A 7,528-nucleotide genomic window follows, 5' to 3' on the forward strand; every position below is an offset into this window, starting at 1 on the left:
ATCTCCTTTAGCTGTTTGATACATTGAATGTTCCGAAGGAGTTATTGTGGTCTGTGTATCATTTTGTATTATTTGATAAATGTTCCAGGGTAGTCCTGCATATTCCAATAAATTTATTTTAGGTGGTGTTATGGCTTTTACTCCTTTACTAGTCATACTTTCTATTATGTCTCGTATATTTATTTGTAATTTGTTGTTGAATTTTGTATTCCTGCTCCTAAAATCCTGTGCTAATTATAAGATTGTTTCCTATAAATCCTTCGTATCCTTTTGTTTGTATTCCCATTTGTATATTATTTATGAAAGCTTTTTTATCAATTAACATATCGGGCGTGAAGAATACCAATCCTATATTGTCGTTCATATCTACCTCCATTAATTGTATTATTGAATTTGTATTTTTCCATCGAGAATCATATATTGTTACTAAGGCTTTTGTACCTAAATGTTTTCTAGTGAGAGATTTTATTCCTACAAGAAATATTCCAGTGTGTATTAATTTACTATTCTTTGGTTTTAATAATGTTTGTAGTTCTCTATCAACTATGGGTAATCTAACTGTTTGTCCTTCTAAACAACTTATGATTTCTTCATTTTTATGTTTTATGAATACTGTATTTTTTTAAAATTTGGCTGTGTTATATACTGTATCTCTTGGAAATTTGGCTGTGTTATATAATGTTTTGGGGTTTAATAGATTTAACGCATTATTCCTAAATACTTCTGTATTTTCATTTATATCTATTATTTCAGTTATTTTGTTTTCCTATAGACTTTCATATGTTTTAGATGATTGTCCTATCATATTATTATTATTGGAAATTTTTCTTATCATTTTGGTTATTCAGGTAGTTTTTTTTTACTGCCATTTTAGAAGAATTTTATATTCTACATAATGAAAGAATTAGTTGATATTTATACTGTGTATATTGTTGCCTTACAATACTGGCCATAGTACTGGCCGTCATGTTCTTCAGTTACTGTAGAAAAATCTAACAAAGATATTTGCACAAAAAGGAGTGAGCTCGAAAGAACTCAGCAAGGCAAGTTATTCCATAATAACATAAATAACATGATACAAAATATAGAATGAAGCAATATGATATGAAATAGACAATGCACGTATGAATCTAACTCCATGTATGCTGGTCTCTATGGCAAACATGCTTTAAGTCATAGCATCATAATTCTTTGGGTAGGTCTCAACCACTCAGCACCGGTTGGTAATGGGTTCTGCATCCTTCTCTGACAATCCATGACTGGGGTTTAGGTCACCGCTCTTTCACATCACCGTTTGGTTTAAGTATTGGCGCATGTCAAGGTAAAGCCTAGCCAAATGCAAGTCATCTACTTAGTCATATCAACTTAGATCCAGATACGTTCATTCCTCCCCTCTCGGGATCCTTTCCGGGATCCTTCACACTAGAGTCAGCATATCCGACTCTCTCAAATACAGACTCACCAACCCTATTGGTTATCCACAAATAATAGAAGGGAAGCTATCATGTCCCCTCACAGATGTAACACACCAGTCTTGGACGCCTATGAGCCTAGGTCTACTATTTGCAACCCTACCAATAAATGGCCCCCACAATGTGATTTATGTCCTCTCACGGATATAACTCACCGGTCTTGAGTGCCCACAAATCCCCATTGCTACCATGGGTCATTCGGTCTCAATACCCTTCCGAATCGGGTCTAATACAACAAGGACATCTTAGCCAAACACCGCTAGACAAGTCCTAGGTATGACATCCAATAATTCGGGAAAGCATCAAAGGGCACCATCGAAAACATCCCATACTATTCCCACTGATGTCAAAGGACAGAAATGTCTAAAGGACATTCCCCAATCCCAAATCATACCTAACATACACAATAGATGTCCCATCATATAGAAAGATAACATGATCAATCGCATATGTAAATGACAATGACAAGTATTCATAATAACAAAGAATACATAAACATGATACTACTGTACTTAAAGTACTTATAGCAGTAATACAATATTAAGAAATACAATAATGAAAGTGAATCGAAGATTATCTGAAATTATGGTAACAATTGTCCTTACCTTAAATGGAATCGAAGATAATCTGGAGATCGAAGAGAATGGTCCCAAAGTTAGTAATTGAACCCTAGACAAGCATAGATACAATATCAGAAGAAAAATCTAGAAAATCGGAGGTCAAATGGATCGAATAGGATGAAAGCACCAATGATGTCCTCAGCTGGCTGACTGCTTGGTTTACTGACCCAGTTGACTAGATGAACAATAATGGGGCCAAAACTGAAAATCTGATCCGAAACCTAGCTTTTGAGACTTGGATCACTCCGAAATTTGAAAAGAATATTAGCAACAGTGAACTAAGACTATCTAATGAAGATTTATCATTAAACAAGGATCAAACCATGACTTTCCATTTTGAAACCCTAGCTTTCTAATTTGATAAAATCATGTTCTTCAATGGAATCAACTATAAATGCAAAGAGAAATCAGGGATTCAATCAATAAGATAATGAGCAATAGATTAGAGATGATTACTAGCATATAATCAAACCTAATATGCTAGAGAAATCAGATTAGGGAAAGAAGTCATGTTGTCATGTAAGATATCATAAGAAAAACAAGGTTAAGAATCATGTATGAGATTCATAGCATTGATAGAATAGAAGGAGACTTATTCTAATTCATAGAGACAATAGAAGAGGTGGTTGCAAGGTTTTAGCATCTTCTTCATAGTCCCAATAGCAAGAACAAGATCAAACAAGAGTAGATTAGAGGGAAAACAATAGATTACATACCTTGAAGATGAACTTAGAGAAGAAAACTAAGAATCTTGCAAGAGCTCACCAAGGAGAGACTTAAGTGGAGGCTTCACACATTCTCAAAGAGTTCTAGGAATAGAATAGGCTTATAACTACGAAGTCCACTTAAGTAGAACCTAAAATAACCTAAAAATCAAATATTCTCGGATTTATAAAGCAGCTAGCTGACTGGCTGGTTGACTGGCCAGTCGACCAAGCACTAATAGCAACTTAAGATAGGGAATTTGATGCCAAGATCAACTCAAAATCAATTGGGCTTCTTCCTACATCTTAATTGACTAGTCTAGGTTAGAGAGTTACCTTTAAATCATGTCCGAGAGTGCATTAGGTCCATCAACTAATCTCCCCTTCTTCAAGGTGTAGTTTCTTATCAAACACTGACAAAGCTTCCAAGTATGGAGCACCATCATCAATCTCCATGGGTTCGGGATCAAACACCATGTCTTCCACTGAGAGGGCCCATAGTTGTCTTCTTCCTTTCCTTCGAGTCTTTGGACCTACAATCAATTAGGGTTTCTGGGTCAAGGTTAGGGTTAGGCTAGGGCTTGATTTCACACATGCGCCAGTACTCAGACCAAACGGTGATGTGAGAGAGTGTTGACCTAAACCCCAGCCAAGGTTGTCCGAAGGTTTCAGGACCCATTACCTGTCGGTACCCTAATTGGCATACCTGGGAGTGTGACCCACAGCCCCGAAGATCAAGTATCGAGGAAATCATCCTCCCACATATACAATAACATAATCATAAACAGGAAATAATCAAGGTTTTAATATTATAAACAAAAGATTCAAATCAGGAAATGAATAATCAATTTAATCAGAGTGCGGAAATGATACCAGATGTAATCACATCAAAAGAAGTAGAGTGAGGCAGAAATTCACTCCACAGCTACAACGGAAATGTAGTGTGTAAGTCTAAAAAGAATTACAATTGTTTCTAAAGAAAAGCAAGAATAGAATGTTCAAAGTAAACTACATGTTTTCTAATCTATAGATGACATTTTCAAAATAGTGGACTTCATCAATCAAACATAGATGTTCCATCACTATGTTACGTCAAATCGTAGTACGCAACGTGATCGCTCGATGAATCATCAGGGTAATCTTCATTGTTGCCAACACCTTGCATGTAGTACGCTTCATCGGCTTGCGATTCATCGTACTATCCTTCATAGTAATCAGGACCTGTAGAATAATCTAAACAAACGATTGTACAAAAAGGAGTAAGTTCGATTGAACTCAGTAAGGCAAGTTAACTCATAACAACATAAGTAACATATAGCAAATCATAACAAGATGCAATGCAGTATGAAACAAATAATGTATGTATGCATCTAAACTCTATGTATGCTGGTCTCTATTGGCAGACATGCTTTAAGTCATAGCACCATACTTCTTTGGGTAGATCTCATCTCACAACGCCGGTTGGTAGTGGGTCCTTCATCCCTCTCGAACAATCCATGGCTGGGGGTTAAGTCACCGCTTTCTCTCATCACCATTGGTCTATGTAATGGCGCATGTCAGGGTAAAGCCTAGCTCAATGCAAGTCATCTACTCAGTTACATCAACTCAGTTCCAGATACGTCCATTCCTCCCCTCTCGGGATCCTTTCCGGTATCCTTCACACTAGAGTCAGCGTATTCCCTCTCGGACTACGGACTCATCAACCCTATTAGTTATCCACATATGGTAAACGGGAAGCTCTCATGTCCTCTCACGGATATAACTCACCGGTCTTGAGTGCCCATGAGCCCAAGTCTATCCATATGCAACCCTCCAATAAATGGCCCTCACAATATGATTCCCGTCCTCTCACGGGTTGGTTACTGGTCTTGAGCGCTCGTGAATCACATTGCTACTACGATTCATTCGGTCTCAATACCCTTCCGAATCAGTTCTGATATGATGGGGACGTCCTAGCCAAACACTACTAGACAGTCCTAGGTATGACACCCAATGATTTGGGAAAGCGTCAATGGGCAACCCCGGAAACATCCCATACTATTTCTGATAATGTCCAAGGACAGAAGTGTCAAAAGGACACCTCTCAATCCCAAACCATACTTAATCAAACACATTCTCATATCAGTAATGACATACACAATCAACAACTCATCATATAAAAGAGAATATAAAAGCATGATCTAATCATTAAACAATATAGTAATAAGCAATTCATATAAGCTTGAATAATGAAAAAGAAAACATAAGTAAAGTGCAACTGTACTTACAGTAGTACATCAGAAGTATAAAATACAAGAACAATAAATAAACTTAGAGTTTCTTAAAGTAGAAACCATAGAGTATGCGATATATGTTATTATGAAATAACTGTCCTTACCTTGATTATCACCGAAGATAATCCAAAGATCAAAGAGAGTAACTCCAAACTTAGCAAATAAACCCCTAACAATCATAGATACAACATTATGAAAGATACCTAAAGAATCAGAGAGCAAACGAGTCAAACAGAGCGAAAAATGAGCTACTGACATCATTGGTCGAGTGCTTGGTCTACTGACCCATTCGACCAAGCAGTCGACCAACCGAGTCAGTATGGAATTGCAAAAACTAGATTGGTCATAACTTCTTCATTTGAAGTCGGATTGATCCAAAATTTGAAGGGGAACTTCCTAGAATGTATTAGAACTATATGGGAAGGTAAAATCATCAAGTCAAGGTCAAAATATGGGTTCTTGATTTGAACCAAGAAGCTAGGGTTTCAACCTTATGGCTCTCATGAAAAGGCTAGGATCACAGGATGAAAGGGAATAAGTTGCTTGGCCAAAAATAACAAGAAAATCATTGAAAAATCAAGTTTAGATTAATCTAAACATTACCCACGAGGTTTCCCTCGCATGGGAGGTTACTAAAGGTTTCCAAAAATCAAGCAAGGGTCAGGATTTCAAGAAAATATTCGGCTAGGGTTAAGATCATGACGATGATCATAGATCCTAAAGAATAGAATGAGATCATGGAATAGATGGTTACAAGAATGCAGCATCTTCTTCCTGATCTCAATCAAAAACAAGATTGAAGAAAGAATAATTAAAAATTCAGAAGAGATACTAACCTTGAATTGTCAGATTAGAGATGAGAGGCTTCAGATCTGCAGAGGAGTCTTCGAAATCACCAGAAAGAGTTTTGGAAAGGTCTTCCCACATTCACAAAGTGGTTAGGAGGCAGCCGTAACTAAGAAACACGAAGTAGGGTTAAAATAGAAGTGAAAAAACCTAAAATTGGATTTTCTCGGATTTAACACACAGTTGGTCGAGTGCTTGGTCGACCAATTAGGTCAGCAAGGCCAAAATAGGGAAATGGAGGCCCAACTCAAGTCCAAACCTCATGAGCTTTTGCACACACAACAAGTGACATACCTAGTGTGTAGAAATGCCTTCAAACCAAGTCAGATAATACTCCAAGTCCTTCAACTAATCTCATCTTCTTCAAGCTGCAGCTTTCCTTCTAGATCTGCACAGACTTCCAAGTATGGAACTCCATCATCAACATCCATGGGTTCATAGCCAAACACCATGTCTTCTACTGAGATGACCCATAGTTAGCTTCTTCCTTTACTCCTGGTCTTTGGACCTAAAAACAACCAGGTTTCCGGGTCAAGGTCAGGGTTAGGTTAGGGCTGAGTTTCACATTACCAACCGAAACAGAGTGATTTGAGACCTACCCAAAAGAGTATGGTGCTATGGCTTAAAGCATGTCTGCCAATAGAGACCAACATACATATATAGAGTTAGAAGCATACTGCATTTATTGTTTCATATCATTGCATTATTGTTTGCTTTGGTTGCATGTGAAGATGCTTATTGTGATTGGATATACTTGATAAGTTCTTTTGAGCTTACCCTTCGGGGGACTTGTTTTTAGATGACATTGCAGGTCCGGAAGAGAACCCGTGCCATAGCACAGAGAACCCTTCCATATATGATGTAGCTCCGGAAGTCCTTGGACAAAGTGATAACCAGCAAGGCAGCCAACACTCAGGTTTGGAATGCATTGATGGCTCCTATTGACGGCATCCGGCATCATCTTGTTCGCCGATGGGATCATGCGCTAGATGCTGATCTGAAGCTTCAAGAGCATAACCCAAAGGTGAAGAAGAAAAGCCGATGGAAGATGTTGATTAGACTTCTCTTGTTTCTTCTAGACTTCTATTTTACTTGTATTAGCTTAGAGCTTTGCTTTAGATTTCGATCTACCTTCTGCATATATTTTTGGGGTATATTTCTGCTATACTCTATTGTTGTCTTATGATTTGGTATCTTGTTCTTCGCACTCTGATATTCTTTTGTGATCCTTTAGAGACTCTTTCTTAACTTTTATTAGTAAAATACTTGAATATTATGTTATTGTGCTAAATGGATATGGTCGTTCCTAAACTTGATCTTTGGGGCTGTCGATCACACACTTGGGTATTCCAGATAGGGTACCGACTGGGTGGATGTGACAGTGTTGATATCCATCCATAGAGCTTTTCTATCAACTGCAAGGTTAGATTCGTAAATCATGGAAATTTCAAATATTTGTTGCGTACCTTTCAGAGTGACTTGGAAAGTTCGAAATGATTTTATTCAACTTCTTTTCCTAAGTTGTGATTTATAATTTCTATAAAATCCGTTGGTTTCCTTTTCCAGATCGGATTTTACAAATTTTATCAAAGAGGAAAGCTTAAACAGACTTT

This window comes from Hakea prostrata, chromosome 2 (genome assembly GCF_041222555.1).
Source record: "Hakea prostrata isolate BN-2017 chromosome 2, UWA_Hpros_2, whole genome shotgun sequence".
NCBI classification, from domain to species: domain Eukaryota; kingdom Viridiplantae; phylum Streptophyta; class Magnoliopsida; order Proteales; family Proteaceae; genus Hakea; species Hakea prostrata.